The 18,597-nt window shown below is 32.5% G+C and overlaps 1 protein-coding gene across 1 annotated transcript in view; it reads right to left on the reverse strand.

Annotated features, from left to right (window-relative positions):
- The window catches only part of LOC133661337 (leucine-rich repeat neuronal protein 3), a 60,598-nt gene extending 47,149 nt beyond the window's left edge, over positions 1-13,449 (reverse strand). Inside the window, exon 1 of the mRNA XM_062064474.1 lies at positions 13,175-13,449. The gene's annotated coding sequence lies outside the window, so the exon portion shown is untranslated. The remainder of the gene's footprint in view (positions 1-13,174) is intronic.
- Between the last annotated feature and the right edge of the window lie 5,148 nt (positions 13,450-18,597).

The raw sequence follows: 18,597 nt of genomic DNA on the forward strand, positions 1-18,597 counted from the left end.
GGAATCCAATGAGCCAGCTTGTACCTAAGTTACGGTCAGAGCGGAAAAAGATACGTCCTGCACTGCCTCTCAAGTCCTTCACTGTAACGTTCCTCGTCTACGAATCTTTCATCCTCGCTCAAATTAATGGGGTAATCATCACTTTCTCGGTCCGAATCTCTCTCGCTCCATTGTAAACAACGGGGAATTGTGAGCAGCACTACCGCTTGTGACGTCACGCTACTTCCGGTACAGGCAAGGCTTTTTTTTTATCAGCGGGGAAAAGTTGCGAACTTTATCGTCGATTTTCTCTACTAAATCCTTTCAGCAAAAATATGGCAATATCGCGAAATGATCAAGTATGACACATAGAATGGATCTGCTATTCCCGTTTAAATAAAAAAAATTCATTTCAGTAGGCCTTTAATGACTTAGACACTTTAGCTGTAAAGGTAAAAACAAAAACAAAATCCACATATTTTGTTATGATTTGAAAATGAAAACTATCAAAATGGCCCCCGCAGGCTTTAATTTTTCCGTATGCGGCCCTCAGTAGAAAAAGTTTGGACACCCCCGGTGTAAACAAATACCGAGGTGTATGCGTGGCGACCCCTGGTCACCGTTACACCCCCACAGTGCAGACGCAGCGACATTTCCTTGCAAATATGAAGTATATATACACGGCATGAAGGACGTCTCATCATTCATTCATGGAGCGCTGCACGAGGGCGCCGGGGGGCCATACGTGGCCGTCTGAATGCAGAACAGATGGACCACGCAGCAGGCCCCCTCAGATGTCATCCTCCCCGTCTTATCGTGTCTGAATCTGCAATATGTTCCTATCGTGTTCCTCTCTGATACACGTCCACTCTCATTACGCTCTATTGTGTGCAGGGAAGGAGTGGGTTTAGAACAGGGTTGTACAAAGTGTGGCCCCCGGGGGCATTTTGCGGCCCGCAGCTAGTTCTTTACCGGCCCGCGGCACGTTTTATTAATTACATTTTATTTTTTTAAAACATAAAGTGTAATGTAACAAGAACATGTTGCAATATTGACACTAGAAACACAAAGCTGCCATGTAGACCGTTTTTGACTGTAAAACTGCCATTGCTAAAAAATACAAATAAAAATACACCCTAAGATCTGAAGTCGATCCAGAGATTTAAGAGTTAGAAGTAAAAAAAATATATATATATATATATATTGATATATTACTTACTCTTACCACTTTTATTCGTGGGTGCCTTTTGGATCATTGAGACCTATAGTCTGATTTATTGTCACTGTCATTGAAAAATTATAATGAACTAAAATAAATGTGTTTATGAATAATTTACCTATTAAAGCTCCATTTCACACATCAAATATTCCACTTTAAAATGTTTTGGGGTGGGAAATATTGCATATTTTGTGTTTTTCCTAATAAAAAAGGTTTTGACAAAAAGGACATAATACATAAAAACAATTCAACTTTATGTTAATGGTTAGATCTGAAGTTAATTTATATAAATTTAAGCGTTGAAAGAAAAACAATAATATATCACTTATTTTTAACACTTTAATGACTGTTGGGTCTCCGGGACATTTCGAGTATTTAAAAAATTTTTTAAACAGTCATAGCTAAAAAAATAACAATGAACTAAAACTAATGTGTTTATGAATTATTTACTTATTTATTGATATATTACTTACTTTTACCACTTTTATTCGTGGGTGCCTTTTGGATCATTGTGACCTATAGATTTGTCACTGTCATTGAAATATTATAATAAACTAAAATCAATGTGTTTATGAATAATTTACCTATTAAAGATCCATTTCACACATCAAATATTCCACTTTAAAATGTTTGGGGTGGGAAATATTGCATATTTTGTGTTTTCCTAATAAAAAAGGTTTTGACAAAAAGGACATAATACATAAAAACAATTCAACTTTATGTTAATGGTTAGATCTGAAGTTGATTTATATAAATGTAAGCGTTGAAAGAAAAACAATAATATACCACTTATTTTGAATGCTTTAATGACTGTTGGGTCCCCGGGACATTTCGAGTATTTTAATTTTTTTTTAAACAGTCATAGCTCAAAAAATAACAATGAACTAAAACTAATGTGTTTATGAATTATTTACTTATTTAAGGGTCCAATTACTTCACATCAAATATTCCACTTTGAATATTTTTTTGGGGTAAAATACTGCATATTTTGGGATTGTAATGGTATATATATATATATATATATATATATATATATATATATATATATATATATATATATATATATATATATATATATATATATATATATATATATATATATATATATATATATATATATATATATATATATATATATATATATATATATATATATATATAAACTTTTTTTTTTTTTTAAACATAAAGTGAATTTAAACCGGCAAACCGGTGTAATGTAACAAGAACATGTTGCAATATTGACACTAGAAACACAAAGCTGCCATGTAGACAGTTTTTTACTGTAAAACTGCCATTGCTAAAAAATACAAATAAAAATACACCCTAAGATCTGAAGTCGATCCAGAGATTTAAGAGTTGGAAGTAAAACAAATTATATATTACTTATTTTGACCACTTTTATTCGTGGGTGCCTTTTGGATCATTGTGACCTATAGTCTGATTTATTGTCACTGTCATTGAAAAATTATAATGAACTAAAATAAATGTGTTTATGAATTATTTACCTATTAAAGATCCATTTCACACATCAAATATTCCACTTTAAAATGTTTTGGGGTGGGAAATATTGCATATGTTGTGTTTTTCCTAATAAAAAAGATGGTTTTGAAAAAAAAAAGGGCATAAAACATTTTAAAAAATAAAACTTTATGTAAACAGATTTGAAGTTGATCTCATATATATATATATATATATATATATATATATATATATATATATATATATATATATATATATATATATATATATATATATATATATATATATATATATATATATATATATATATATATATATATATATATATATATATATATATATATATATATATATATTTAAGCGTTGAAAGTAAGAACATGTATGACTTATTTTTAACACTTTAATGACTGAGACCCTTTTGGGTCCCCGGGACCTTTAGAGTGTTTTTTTTTCATTGCTCCAAAAATAACAATCAACTAAAACTAATGTGTTTATGAATTATTTACTTATTTAAGGTTCCAATTACTTCACATCAAATATTCCACTTAGAAATTTTTTGGGGGGAAAATATGGCATATTTTGGGATTGTAATGAAATAGTGTGGTATCAATTTATTTGAAACATGCATACATTTACATGTGATGCATCATCTATCTATAATGGATATACAATGCATGTATAATGGGTATATAATTATTATTATTATTGGATATTAAGAGAATGTGAGAGTTCGACTCCTACCTTGTTTACTTCCGTGACGACCTCCTTAAAAATGTTGTAATCAATCAGAAATATCAAGCAGCTAAAATGCTCTAAACATGGAAAAGTGTATAGGGAGTGTTTTGCCTTTTTCCCATCATGCATTGCAGAGCATTTAAATGGGTGTAATTTTGAATTATGCGTGGTGCTTGGACATTTTTTTTTTTAAATACTCCCAAAGTTCAGTGAGCAGCATGTTGACGTTTTGTGTTAGTTTATTGGCACCATAAGTGGGAAAAGGTTGTTTGGATTGGGTTATATATAAAAATGCTACTTCAAAATTAGGGATGTCCGATAATGGCTTTTTGCCGATATCCGATATTCCGATATTGTCCAACTCTTTAATTACCGATACCGATATCAACCGATACCGATATCAACCGATATATGCAGTCGTGAAATTAACACATTATTATGCCTAATTTGGACAACCAGGTATGGTGAAGATAAGGTACTTTTTTTTTAAATTAGTAAAATAAGATAAATAAATTAAAAACATTTTCTTGAATAAAAAAGAAAGTACAACAATATAAAAACAGTTACATAGAAACTAGTAATGAATGAAAATGAGTAAAATTAACTGTTAAAGGTTAGTACTATTAGTGGAGCAGCAGCACGCACAATCATGTGTGCTTACGGACTGTATCCCTTGCAGACTGTATTGATATATATTGATATATAATGTAGGAACCAGAATATTAATAACAGAAAGAAACAACCCTTTTGTGTGAATATTAATAACATATGCACAGTTGTGTATCTTTCACGATCACGCAAAACATGACAGAAATGTAACAAATAGTAAAATATGAATGCAAAGAGTAATAAACACCTACAATATGATATATTATCACTTTTATGTAGACATTTGTTGTAAAAATCTGCTTCCGCATCTGTTCCTGACACACGCGTTCCGGGCTGGCTGCTCTGAAAACAAACATTGCTCAAAAAATAATAATGAACTAAAACTAATGTGTTTATGAATTATTTACATATTTAAGGCTCTAATTACTTCACATCAAATATTCCACCTTGATATGTTGTTTGGATATTTTTAGGGATGTCCGATAATGGCTTTTTGCCGGTATCCGATATTCCGATATTGTCCAACTCTTTAATTACCGATACCGATATCAACCGATACCGATATCAACCGATACCGATATATACAGTTGTGGAATTAACACATTATTATGCCTAATTTGGACAACCAGGTATGGTGAAGATAAGGTCTTTTTTTTTTAATTAATAAAATAAAATAAGATAAATCAATTTAAAAAAAAATCTTGAATTAAAAAAAGAAAGTAAAACAATATAAAAACAGTTACATAGAAACTAGTAATTAATGAAAATGAGTAAAGGTTAGTACTATTAGTGGAGCAGCAGCACGCACAATCATGTGTGCTTACGGACTGTATCCCTTGCAGACTGTATTGATATATATTGATATATAATGTAGGAAGCAGAATATTAATAACAGAAAGAAACAACCCTTTTGTGTGAATGAGTGTAAATGGGGGAGGGAGGTTTTTTGGGTTGGTGCACTAATTGTAAGTGTATCTTGTGTTTTTTATGTTGATTTAATAAAAAATGTAAAAAAAAAACACACAAAAAACGATACCGATAATAAAAAAAAACGATACCGATAATTTCCGATATTACATTTTAAAGCATTTATCGGCCAATAACATCGGCAGGCCGATATTATCGGACATCTCTAGATATTTTGTGTTTTTCCTATTAAAAAAGAGGGTTTTGAAGAAAAAAAAAAAGGGGCAAAAACATAAAATCATTCAAACTTTATGTAAACAGATAGATTTGAAGTTGTATATATTAATGTGTTGAAAGAAAAAGAAAATATGACATATTTTTAACACTTTTAATGACTGAGATCCTTTTGGGTCCCCTGTTTTTTTTAAACAGTCATTGCTCAAAAAATTACAATGAACTTAAACTAATGCGTCTATGAATTATTTACCTATATAAGGGTCCAATTACTTTACATCAACTGTTCCACTTTGAACATTTTTTGGGGGGGAAATATGGCATATTTTGGGTAAAAATCTGCTGTACAGTATGTGTTTGGGTCACTAATACCAAATGTCACAAATTCCGATATAGTTCTAAAAACATTGACAGACCACCTAAAAAAAAAAACGGAATGTAATTTTACAGTTTTTTACTGAATGGGACACCCAAAATGTACATGAAAATGAGGAAAGTGGGATTTACAATATTAACTATGAGCAATAAAACACTGAATATTAACAACATATGCACAGTTGTGTGTATTTTACAATCAAGCAAAACACAACCGCAAAATATGAATGCAAAGAGTAATAAACACCTACAATATGATATATTATCACTTTTATGCAGACATTTGTTGTAAAAATCTGCTTCCGCATCTGTTCCTGACACACGCGTTTCGGGCTGGCTGCTCTGAAAACAAACCCCGCCCACTCTGCTTTGTTCCTGTTTGAGCTGCTGTGACGTAGATTACCGTAATAACTCATATAAAAGCGCAGATTTCAACCATTTAATTACTTTCTATAGTTCAAGACTTACGGCCATTTAAAAACAACACTGCACATCATAATGGCGGCTACAGTTTTGATTTTAAAGTTTAAAAAAAATTAATTTAAAACGGTTATTATTGAAAATCTTTACGGGCCGCATGTGGCCCGCGGTTTGGTATATTGTTTATTTTAAACAACTAACAAAACTAATGTGTTTATGAATTATTTACCTATATAAGGGTCCAATTACTTTACATCAACTGTTCCACTTTGAACACTTTTTTGGGGGGAAATATGGCATATTTTGGGTAAAAAGCTGTAAAAAAAAACAAACTGTGGTACAGTATGTGTGTTTGGGTCCCTTTATTTCAGGAACACTAATACCAAAAGTCCCAATATCTGGTAGTTCTAAAAAAGTTATGACAGACCATAAAAAAAAACGGAGTGGAATTTTACAGTTTTTTACTGAATGGGACACCCAAAATGTACATGAAAATAAAGCAAGTGGGATTTACAATATTAACTATGAACAATAAAACACTAAATATTAACACCCAAAATGTACATGAACATAAAGAAAGTGGGATTTACAATATTAACTATGAACAATAAAACACTGAATATTAACAACATTTGCACAGTTGTGTATATTTTACAATAAAGCAAAATGCAACAAAAAATCCAATATTCCAGTTTGAAAAAAAATTTGTGGGGAAAATATTGCATATTCTGGGTTTGGAATGGTATATATATATATCATGTTCCACTTTGAAAAATTTTTGGGGGGAAATATGGCATATTTTGGGTAAAAATCTGTAAAAACATGCTGTACAGTATGTGTGTTTGGGTCCCTTTATTTTAGGAACACTAACACTAAAACTCACAATATCCGATAGTTGTAAAAACGTTATGAAAGGCCACCTAAAAAAAACCCCGGATGTAATCTTACAGTTTTTTACTGAATGTTAGACCCAAAATGTACATGAACATAAAGAAAGTGGGATTCACAATATTAACTATGAACAATAAAACACTGAATATCAACAACATATGCACTGTTGTGTGTATTTTACAATCCAGCAAAACACAACAAAAAATAAAAAATTCCAGTTTGAAAATGTTTGGGGGTGAAAATATTGCATATTCTGGGTTTGGAATGGTATATATATATATATCATGTTCCACTTTGAAATTTTTTTGGGGGGAAATATGGCATATTTTGGGTAAAAATCTGTAAAAACATGCTGTACAGTATGTGTGTTTGGGTCCCTTTATTTCACGAACACTAACACCAAAACTCACAATATCCGATAGTTCTAAAAACGTTATGAAAGGCCACCTAAAAAAAACCCCGGATGTAATCTTACAGTTTTTTACTGAATGTTAGACCCAAAATGTACATGAAAATAAAGAAAGTGGGATTCACAATATTAACTATGAACAATAAAACACTGAATATCAACAACATATGCACAGTTGTGTGTATTTTACAATCCAGCAAAACACAACAAAAAAATCAAAAATTCCAGTTTGTAAATGTTTGGGGGTGAAAATATTGCATATTCTGGGTTTGGAATGGTATATATACATCAACTGTTCCACTTAGAATTTTTTGGGGGGGAAAACATGCCGTTTTTGGGGTAAAAATCTGTAAAAACATGCTGTACAGTATGTGTGTTTGGGTCCCTTTATTTCAGGAACACTAACACCAAAACTCACAATATTCGATAGTTGTAAAAACGTTATGAAAGGCCACCTAAAAAAAACAAAACGGAATGTAATCTTACAATTTTTTACTGAATGGGAAGCCCAAAATGTACATGAACATAAAGAAAGTGGGATTTACAATATTAACTATGAACAATAAAACACTGAATATTAACAACATTTGCACAGTTGTGTATATTTTACAATAAAGCAAAACGCAAGAAAAAATCCAATATTCCAGTTTGAAAAAAAATTTGTGGGGAAAATATTGCATATTCTGGGTTTGGAATGGTATATATATATATCATGTTCCACTTTGAAAATTTTTTTGGGGGAAATATGGCATATTTTGGGTAAAAATCTGTAAAAACATGCTGTACAGTATGTGTGTTTGGGTCCCTTTATTTCACGAACACTAACACCAAAACTCACAATATCCCATAGTTGTAAAAACGTTATGAAAGGCCACCTAAAAAAAAACCCCGGATGTAATCTTACAGTTTTTTACTGAATGTTAGACCCAAAATGTACATGAAAATAAAGAAAGTGGGATTCACAATATTAACTATGAACAATAAAACACTGAATATCAACAACATATGCACAGTTGTGTGTATTTTACAATCCAGCAAAACACAACAAAAAAATCAAAAATTCCAGTTTGTAAATGTTTGGGGGTGAAAATATTGCATATTCTGGGTTTGGAATGGTATATATACATCAACTGTTCCACTTAGAATTTTTTGGGGGGGAAAACATGCCATATTTGGGGTAAAAATCTGTAAAAACATGCTGTACAGTATGTGTGTTTGGGTCCTTTTATTTCAAGAACACTAACACCAAAACTCACAATATTCGATAGTTCTAAAAACGTTATGAAAGGCCACCTAAAAAAAAACAACGGAATGTAATCTTACAATTTTTTACTGAATGTGAAGCCCAAAATGTACATGAAAATAAAGAAAGTGGGATTTACAATATTAACTATGAACAATAAAACACTGAATATTGACAACATATGCACAGTTGTGTGTTTTTTACAATCAAACAAAATACAACAGAAAAATATGAATGCAAAGAGTAATAAACACCTACAATATGATATAGTATCACTTTTATGCAGACATTTGTTGTAAAAATCTGCTTCCGCATCTGTTCCTGACACACGCGTCTCGGGCTGGCTGCTCTGAAAACAAACTCCGCCCAGTCATTGCTCAAAAAATATATGTGTTTATGAATTATTTACCTATACAAGGGTCCAATTACTTTATATCAAATATTCCACTTAGAACATTTTTGGGGGGGAAAATATTGCATATGTTGGGTTTGGCATATTTATCAATCAATCAATCAATCAATCAATGTTTATTTATATAGCCCTAAATCACAAGTGTCTCAAAGGGCTGCACAAGCCACAACGACATCCGCGGTACAGAGCCCACATAAGGGCAAGGAAAAACTCACAACACCAATGGGATATTTATATGATATATTTAGGGTTTAGAATGGTATATATATATATATATGGTATATATATATATACATATCTATATATATATATATATATAGATATGTATATATATATATATATATATATATATATATGGTATATATATATATACATATATATATATATATATATATATAGATATGTATATATATATATATATATATATATATATATATATATATATATACCATATATATATATATATATATATATATATATATATATATATATATATATATATATATATATATATATATATATATATACCATATATATATATATATACCATATATATATATATATATATATACCATATATATACACTACCGTTCAAAAGTTTGGGGTCACCCAAACAATTTTTTGGAATAGCCTTCATTTTTAAGAACAAGAATAGACTGTCGAGTTTCAGATGAAAGTTCTCTCTTTCTGGCCATTTTGAGCGTTTAATTGACCCCACAAATGTGATGCTCCAGAAACTCAATCTGCTCAAAGGAAGGTCAGTTTTGTAGCTTCTGTAACGAGCTAAACTGTTTTCAGATGTGTGAACATGATTGCACAAGGGTTTTCTACTCATCAATTAGCCTTCTGAGCCAATGAGCAAACACATTGTACCATTAGAACACTGGAGTGATAGTTGCTGGAAATGGGCCTCTATACACCTATGTAGATATTGCACCAAAAAGCAGACATTTGCAGCTAGAATAGTCATTTACCACATTAGCAATGTATAGAGTGTATTTCTTTAAAGTTAAGACTAGTTTAAAGTTATCTTCATTGAAAAGTACAGTGCTTTTCCTTCAAAAATAAGGACATTTCAATGTGACCCCAAACTTTTGAACGGTAGTGTGAATATATATATTTGAACATTTTTGGGGGGGGGGGGGGGAATATGGCATATTATGGGTAAAAATCTGCTGTACAGTATGTGTGTTTGGGTCCCTTTACTTCAGGAACACTAATACCAAAAGTCACAATATCCGATAGTTCTAAAAACGTTATGACAGACCACCTAAAAAAAAAAATGGAATGGAATTTTACAGTTTTTCTCTGCTTTGTTCCTGGTCTGAGCTGCTGTGACGTAGATTACCATAATAACTCGTACAACACTCAAAAGTGCAGATTTCAACCATTGAAATACTTTCTATCGTTCAAGACGTACGGTCATTTAAAAACAACACTGCACATCATAATGGCGGCGACAGTTTCGATGGTTTTTTTTTTAAATGATTTAAAATTAGAGATGTCCGATAATGGCTTTTTTGCTGATATCCGATATTGTCCAACTCTTAATTACCGATACCGATATCAACCGATACCGATATATACAGTCGTGGAATTAACACATTATTATGCCTAATTTTGTTGTGATGAATTAAACAATGTAACAAGGTTTTCCAAAATAAATCAACTCAAGTTATGGAAAAAAAAAATGCCAACATGGCACTGCCATATTTATTATTGAAGTCACAAAGTGCATTATTTTTTTTTGAACATGCCTCAAAACAGCAGCTTGGAATTCGGGACATGCTCTCCCTGAGAGAGCATGAGGAGGTCGAGGTGGGCGGGGGGTAGAGGGTAGCGGGGGGTGTATATTGTAGCGTCCCGGAAGAGTTAGTGCTGCAAGGGGTTCTGGGTATTTGTTGTGTTGTGTTTATGTTGTGTTACGGTGCGGATGTTCTCCCGAAATGTGTTTGTCATTCTTGTTTGGTGTGGGTTCACAGTGTGGCGCGTATTTGTAACAGTGTTAAAGTTGTTTATACGGCCACCCTCAGTGTGACCTGTATGGCTTGCATTCACTCGTGTGTGTGAAAAGCCGTATATATTAAGTGACAGGGCCGGCACGCAAAGGCAGTCTTTAAGGTTTATTGGCGTTCGGTACGCCTCCCTACATCCGTGTACACAGCGGCGTTTTAAAAAGTCATAAATTTTACTTTTTGAAACCGATACCGATCATTTTGAAACCGATACCGATCATTTCCGATATTACATTTCAAAGCATTTGTCGACATCTCTATTTAAAATGATTATTATTAGGGATTAATAATTAACATTGCGTTAAAATGTAATATCGGAAATTATCGGTATCGTTTTTTTTATTATCGGTATCGTTTTTTTTTTTTGTTTTGTTTTTTTTTTGTTTTATTAAATCAACATAAAAAACACAAGATACACTTACAATTAGTGCACCAACCCAAAAAACCTCCCTCCTCATTCACACAAAAGGGTTGTTTCTTTCTGTTATTAATATTCTGGTTCCTACATTATATATCAATATATATCAATACAGTCTGCAAGGGATACAGTCCGTAAGCATTATATATCAATATATATCAATACAGTCTGCAAGGGATACAGTCCGTAAGCACACATGATTGTGCGTGCTGCTGCTCCACTAATAGTACTAACCTTTAACAGTTAATGTTACTCATTTTCATTAATTACTAGTTTCTATGTAACTGTTTTTATATTGTTTTACTTTCTTTTTTATTCAAAAAAATGTTTTTAATTTATTTATCTTATTTTATTTTATAATTTTTTTTTTTTTAAAGTACCTTATCTTCACCATACCTGGTTGTCCAAATTAGACATAATAATGTGTTAATTCCACGACTGTATATATCGGTTGATATCGGTATCGGTAATTAAAGAGTTGGACAATATCGGAATATCGGATATCGGCAAAAAGCCATTATCGGACATCCCTAATTATTATTGAAAATCTTAACGGGCCGCATGTGGCCCGCGGGCCGTATTTTGCCCAGTTCTGCTATATTGTATTGGTTTTATTTGTCAGTGTGCTCCCTACGAGCAATCCTGGACACCTGGAATGGCATTGTGACCTTTCCTCCTCCCCCCCCCCCGTCTTACATATCTCCACTCCCCGCCATGTTTGACAAGCGTGCATCTCCGGGCCTGTGATCAGAGAGCCCCCTGTAGTCGAATAACGGACAACGTTTACACGCGTCTTGCCATCCTGCGGCATCTCGTTACCGGATTAATTCCGGGTGTCTCGCGCCCGCACCTTGCCGGGGACCCGCTTTGCCCTCCGCACCTGCGGAGGAATTCATAACACGGAACACCCACACATCCACTGCGATATCCTTCACAACACACACACACCATACAGATCAATAGGCAATTCCCCGGGCCACTCGCGTTAAGCATATGACTTGTTGTGGACGTTGTAATATCGATTTGTTCTGAGCAAATGTGCCCAAAAATAATGAAGGCGGCCATTAGTGCTGTACTTCATAGTCATAAACTCCTTGTATAGGACTTTTGCCTTGCACTGCCCCCCAGGGGTCATTTGTTGTTGTGTTCTCCTCTCCTCAGCACCGGATGTGATGTGATGAATGTGTTCTATTCATCCTCTATGTGCAGCCTTACATTTTGGACCAGGAGATGTAAACACCCCTCTGGTTTGGTGATGAGCAAGTGGATCTCTCTCTCTCTCTCTCTCTCCACATGCCTGGTGTGTGTGTGGGTGTGCGCCAACATGCAAAGTGATGATGCTCAGGGAGGCTCCAAGATGCCTCATGGTGGCTGCTTTAATTACGCATGCATGGCTACTAAGACAAATCTGTTCAGCTTTGCATGGGGAATGGGGGGGGGGGGTGCAAACAAAAGGCTGAGGATATGGCAACAGGAAGAAGAAAGTGAGGATGTGGGAGGAATGAGGGTAAGGGGAAGGGGGGGTTGGCCACCATTCTGTGGATTTCTTGGAGATGTGTCTGGAGTGCGCCTTTTTGACTTCCACACTTTGCGCCAAAACCAACGTCATCCGTTATTATAATTATTATTATTAGGTGTTGCACTAATTCATAGCTAAAATGGCTGAAAGGTGCTGAGGTAAATCATGAATCATCCATGTCATGCAGCTACCTTCTTCTTTTTTTTTAATTTTATTTTTTAATTTTTTATATCAACTTGCGCAGTTTAGCGCTTCACCCACACAACCAGCACCGATGTTCTGCATTATATATATAAAAAAAATCAACTTACCGCATTTAACATTGCAGCCCCTCGAAGCACTGTGTAATCCCCCCCACACACACCCGTCAAGTGCGCCGCTCGTCAGTCAACAATGTGCGGTCCTCTTCATCGAGAAGGAGAGTAAAAAAAAGCTAAAAAAAGGGGGGAAAAAAGTCCACATTGACTGAGAGATTCACGCGTGTCCTTCCGTGACGGAGGTAGCATCCCTCTCTCGCCGTCGACAGTGTCAGGATGACCGCCTGCTCACTCGCATGTCATTAGTATAAAGCGTAGGCCCCGCCCACCCTGGGTGTCAGCCAATGGCGTCGCAGCACCCGGGCCGCATCCCTTCTCTCATTGGCCGGGAGGAGCTGCCAGTCACGTGCCTAGACACTGGCTCTCTAAACTGAAAAAAATAAAAATAAAAAAATAAAAAAATAAGTACACCGAGAATGTGGTGAGGCTTGAAAACAGGAAAAGGGAGATTAATTGGATTTAATTATATGCAAATGAAGCACTTATAGGTGGAGTAAACGCTGTACGTTATTAAAAGCTACAGTTGTTCGTAGTGCATTCTGCCGGATTGTTTTCATATAATATTTCTGATTTAAAAATGTGTTTTTCTTTGTAGTGGTTCTCTTTTGGGAGGGCCAAAACAACCAATTAAATGGATTGGAATTAATATCAATGTTGGGCGGCGTTTATTTGAATTAATCTGGTAAATTGAGGTACTACTGTAGTTGTTTTGCTGATATTTTACTCAAATCACATGTACATTGTACAAAAAAATAGTAATCCGAACATAAAATGTACACTTTTGAAGATTTAACTCCTGATTTTTATGTACTTTTCATTCCCCTATTGGTTACTCCTCAAATCAAGGTAAACATAACTTAGATGTTTTCTTCTTTTTTATTACTCTAAAAATACTGTAAATTTCCAGTAACATTTATGTGTAATGATTAGGGATTTGGATTGTTTATATATATATATATATATATATATATATATATATATATATATATATATATATATATATATATATATATATATATATATATATATATATATATATATATATATATATATGTCTTAATTGGATTATCCAAAAAAATAGTGCTCGATACGTGGTACAGCGTAATATGTATGTGTGGGGAAAAATCACAAGACTATTTAATCTCTACAGGCCTGTTTCATGAGGGGTCTGAGGATTGAGGAAACCCCTCATGAAACAGGCCTGTAGAGATTAAATAGTCTTGTGATTTTTTCCCACACATACATTATATATATATATATATATATATATATATATATATATATATATATATATATATATATATATATATATATATATATATATATATACATATATATATATATATATATATATATATATATATATATATATATGTATATATATATATATATATATATATATATATATATATATATATATATATATATATATATATATATATATATATATACAGTATGTATGTATGTATATATATATATATATATACAGTATGTATGTATGTATATATATATATATATATACAGTATGTATGTATGTATATATATATATATATATATACAGTATGTATGTATATACATATATATAATAGTCTTGTGATTTTTTCCCACACATACATATACATACAGTATATATATATATATATATATATATATATATATATATATATATATATATATATATATATATATATATATATTGTACAGTGCTCAATACCGGGGTACAGCGGAATCTACGTTAGGTCAGGAAAAAACACAAGCAGTTATATCATCCCTACAAGCCTGTTTCGCAAGCTTGTGTACATATATAATCACCAAAAATGATTCCCGGGCGCGGCACCGCTGCTGCCCACTGCTCCCCTCATCTCCCAGGGGGTGAACAAGGGGATGGGTCAAATGCAGAGGATAAATTTCACCACACCTAGTGTGTGTGTGACAATCATTGGTACATTAACTTAACTTTATACATATATATATATATATATATATATATATATATATATATATATATATATATATATATATATATATATATATATATATATATATATATATATATATATATATATATATATACAGTATATACATATGTGTATATGTATATATATATATATATATATATATATGTATATATATATATATATATATATATATATATTCTTTATAGTATTTTATCCTTTATTTCAACTCATGATTCTTACTATTTTACATGTTTTATTATTTTTACTTTCCAGCGTTCCTCTGCATCAGGGATTATATCGGCCACGGCTGTGGGAACGCTGTGTGTCAGCGTCCTGGTGGCCGTGGCCTGATGACCGCCTGGTCCTGTGATAGTGTTTCTTCACCTGGCTCCTCTGTACTCAGCCGTGCATTCGTGTGTGTGTGTGAGATTGATGAAGTGGGTAATCAGGTTATTGTTTTTAAGTCTGTAAAACACTTTGTGTTGCATTTTTTTGTATGAAACATGCTTTATAAATAAAGTTTGATATGTGTATGTATATATATACATTATATATATATATTAAAAAATATATATATAAATATATTTAAAATAAAATAAAAAAAAAAAATAAAAAAAAAAAAATATATATATATATATATATATATATATATATATATATATATATATATATATATATATATATATATATATATATATATATATATATATATAAAGTGTGTGTGCATACGGCGCATGCGTGTGTATATGCTGTATGTATGTATCAATAATCCACTTCCGGTTTCAGTGACACGGTGGCGTGTGATGGACGCGTGATTGTTGCTTTTTCTCGCCGTTTTGGGATTTATTGGAGTTTCAAACCGCATGACCAGGTCTACGTTTGTTACTTCTCTAAGTTTTATCGAGCGGGTTTGTTCGCCGCCTTGGCGAGGACGCCTCGGGAGGAAATGAAGGCGTCAATCACCTGCGTCAATCAGGCCAGGTGCGCGGATTACTCCTCCTGACGGCGGCGTGACGACGGAGCAGGTAGGACGTCAACATTTTTCAAAGCTATTGATTTGTTCCTCCAAAGTCAAGCCCACCGTTCATTTGTAGCAAGCCTGTTTATTAGGGACACTTACACGCAAAGTCCGGCCCCTCCCACGCGGATTACGTTCAAAAATGTCCACTTAGGCTGCAAAGATGGCAAACTGAAGCATGTGCGAAGTCTTTAAGTTTTCACGTTGTCTTGTATCTGATCAAACTTCTCCTTCAAAGTAAAAGCATGGAGACGAGTTAATATTTTTGGTGTATGCGAGCGTCGGATCTGACCGGTGACGTAACGGTGGGCGTGTCCCAGGTGGTGATGGGACAGCTACTTCATTTATTTAGGAGAGAAACCAAAAAGCAAAAAAAAAAATACTGCAAATAATGAAGTGTGTGAAAGGCTTGGAGAGGATCAGGAATATGTTAATGTTAATAGAATAGAAAGTACTTTATTGATCCCTGGGGGAAATTCAGCACCACAGTTTGCACACACTTAGGTATTTTTTACATGTCCATCCATTTTCTACCGCTTGTCCCTTTTGGGGTCGCGGGGGGTGCTGGAGCCTATCTCAGCTGCATTCGGACAAGTCGCCACCTCATCACAGGGCCAACACAGATAGACTAGACAACATTTACACTCACATCAGGACTACTCAGGACCTTCATATTGTGAGGCACATGCACTAACCCCTGTTCCACCGTGCTGCCCTATTTTATTTTTTTTTACATGTGAATAACATAAATACAGTCTATTATACAGCATTATTCACATGTGAATAACATACATACAGTCTATTATACAGCATTATTCACATGTGAATATTATAAATACAGTCTATTATACAGCATTATTCACATGTGAATAACATAAATACAGTCTATTATACAGCATTATTCACATGTGAATAACATACAGTCTATTATACAGCATTATTCACATGTGAATAACATAAATACAGTCTATTATACAGCATTATTCACATGTGAATAACATAAATACAGTCTATTATACAGCATTATTCACATGTGAATAACATAAATACAGTCTCTTATACAGCATTATTCACATGTGAATAACATAAATACAGTCTATTATACAGCATTATTCACATGTGAATAACATAAATACAGTCTATTATACAGCATTATTCACATGTGAATAACATAAATACAGTCTATTATACAGCATTATCTACATGTGAATAACATAAATACAGTATTATACAGCATTATTCACATGTGAATGACATAAATACAGTCTATTATACAGCATTATTCACATGTGAATATTATAAATACAGTCTATTATACAGCATTATTCACATGTGAATAACATAAATAGTCTATTATACAGCATTATTCACATGTGAATATTATAAATACAGTCTATTATACAGCATTATTCACATGTGAATAACATAAATACAGTCTATTATACAGCATTATTCACATGCGAATATTATAAATACAGTCTATTATACAGCATTATTCACATGTGAATAACATAAATACAGTCTATTATACAGCATTATTCACATGTGAATAACATAAATACAGTCTATTATACAGCATTATTCACATGTGAATAACATAAATACAGTCTATCATACAGCATTATTCACATGTGAATAACATAAATACAGTCTATTATACAGCATTATTCACATGTGAATAATATAAATACAGTCTATTATACAGCATTATTCACATGTGAATAACATAAATACAGTCTATTATACAGCATTATTCACATGTGAATAACATAAATACAGTCTATTATACAGCATTATTCACATGTGAATATTATAAATACAGTCTATTATACAGCATTATTCACATGTGAATAACATAAATACAGTCTATTATACAGCATTATTCACATGTGAATAACATAAATACAGTCTATTATACAGCATTATTCACATGTGAATATTATAAATACAGTGTATTATACAGCATTATTCACATGTGAATAACATAAATACAGTCTATTATACAGCATTATTCACATGTGAATAACATACATACAGTCTATTATACAGCATTATTCACATGTGAATATTATAAATACAGTCTATTATACAGCATTATTCACATGTGAATAACATAAATACAGTCTATTATACAGCATTATTCACATGTGAATATTATAAATACAGTCTATTATACAGCATTATTCACATGTGAATAACATAAATACAGTCTATTATACAGCATTATTCACATGTGAATAACATAAATACAGTCTATTATACAGCATTATTCACATGTGAATAACATAAATACAGTCTATTATACAGCATTATTCACATGTGAATATTATAAATACAGTCTATTATACAGCATTATTCACATGTGAATAACATATATACAGTCTATTATACAGCATTATTCACATGTGAATAACATAAATACAGTCTATTATACAGCATTA

The sequence above is a fragment of the Entelurus aequoreus genome, linkage group LG12 (genome assembly GCF_033978785.1).
Source record: "Entelurus aequoreus isolate RoL-2023_Sb linkage group LG12, RoL_Eaeq_v1.1, whole genome shotgun sequence".
Taxonomy (NCBI): domain Eukaryota; kingdom Metazoa; phylum Chordata; class Actinopteri; order Syngnathiformes; family Syngnathidae; genus Entelurus; species Entelurus aequoreus.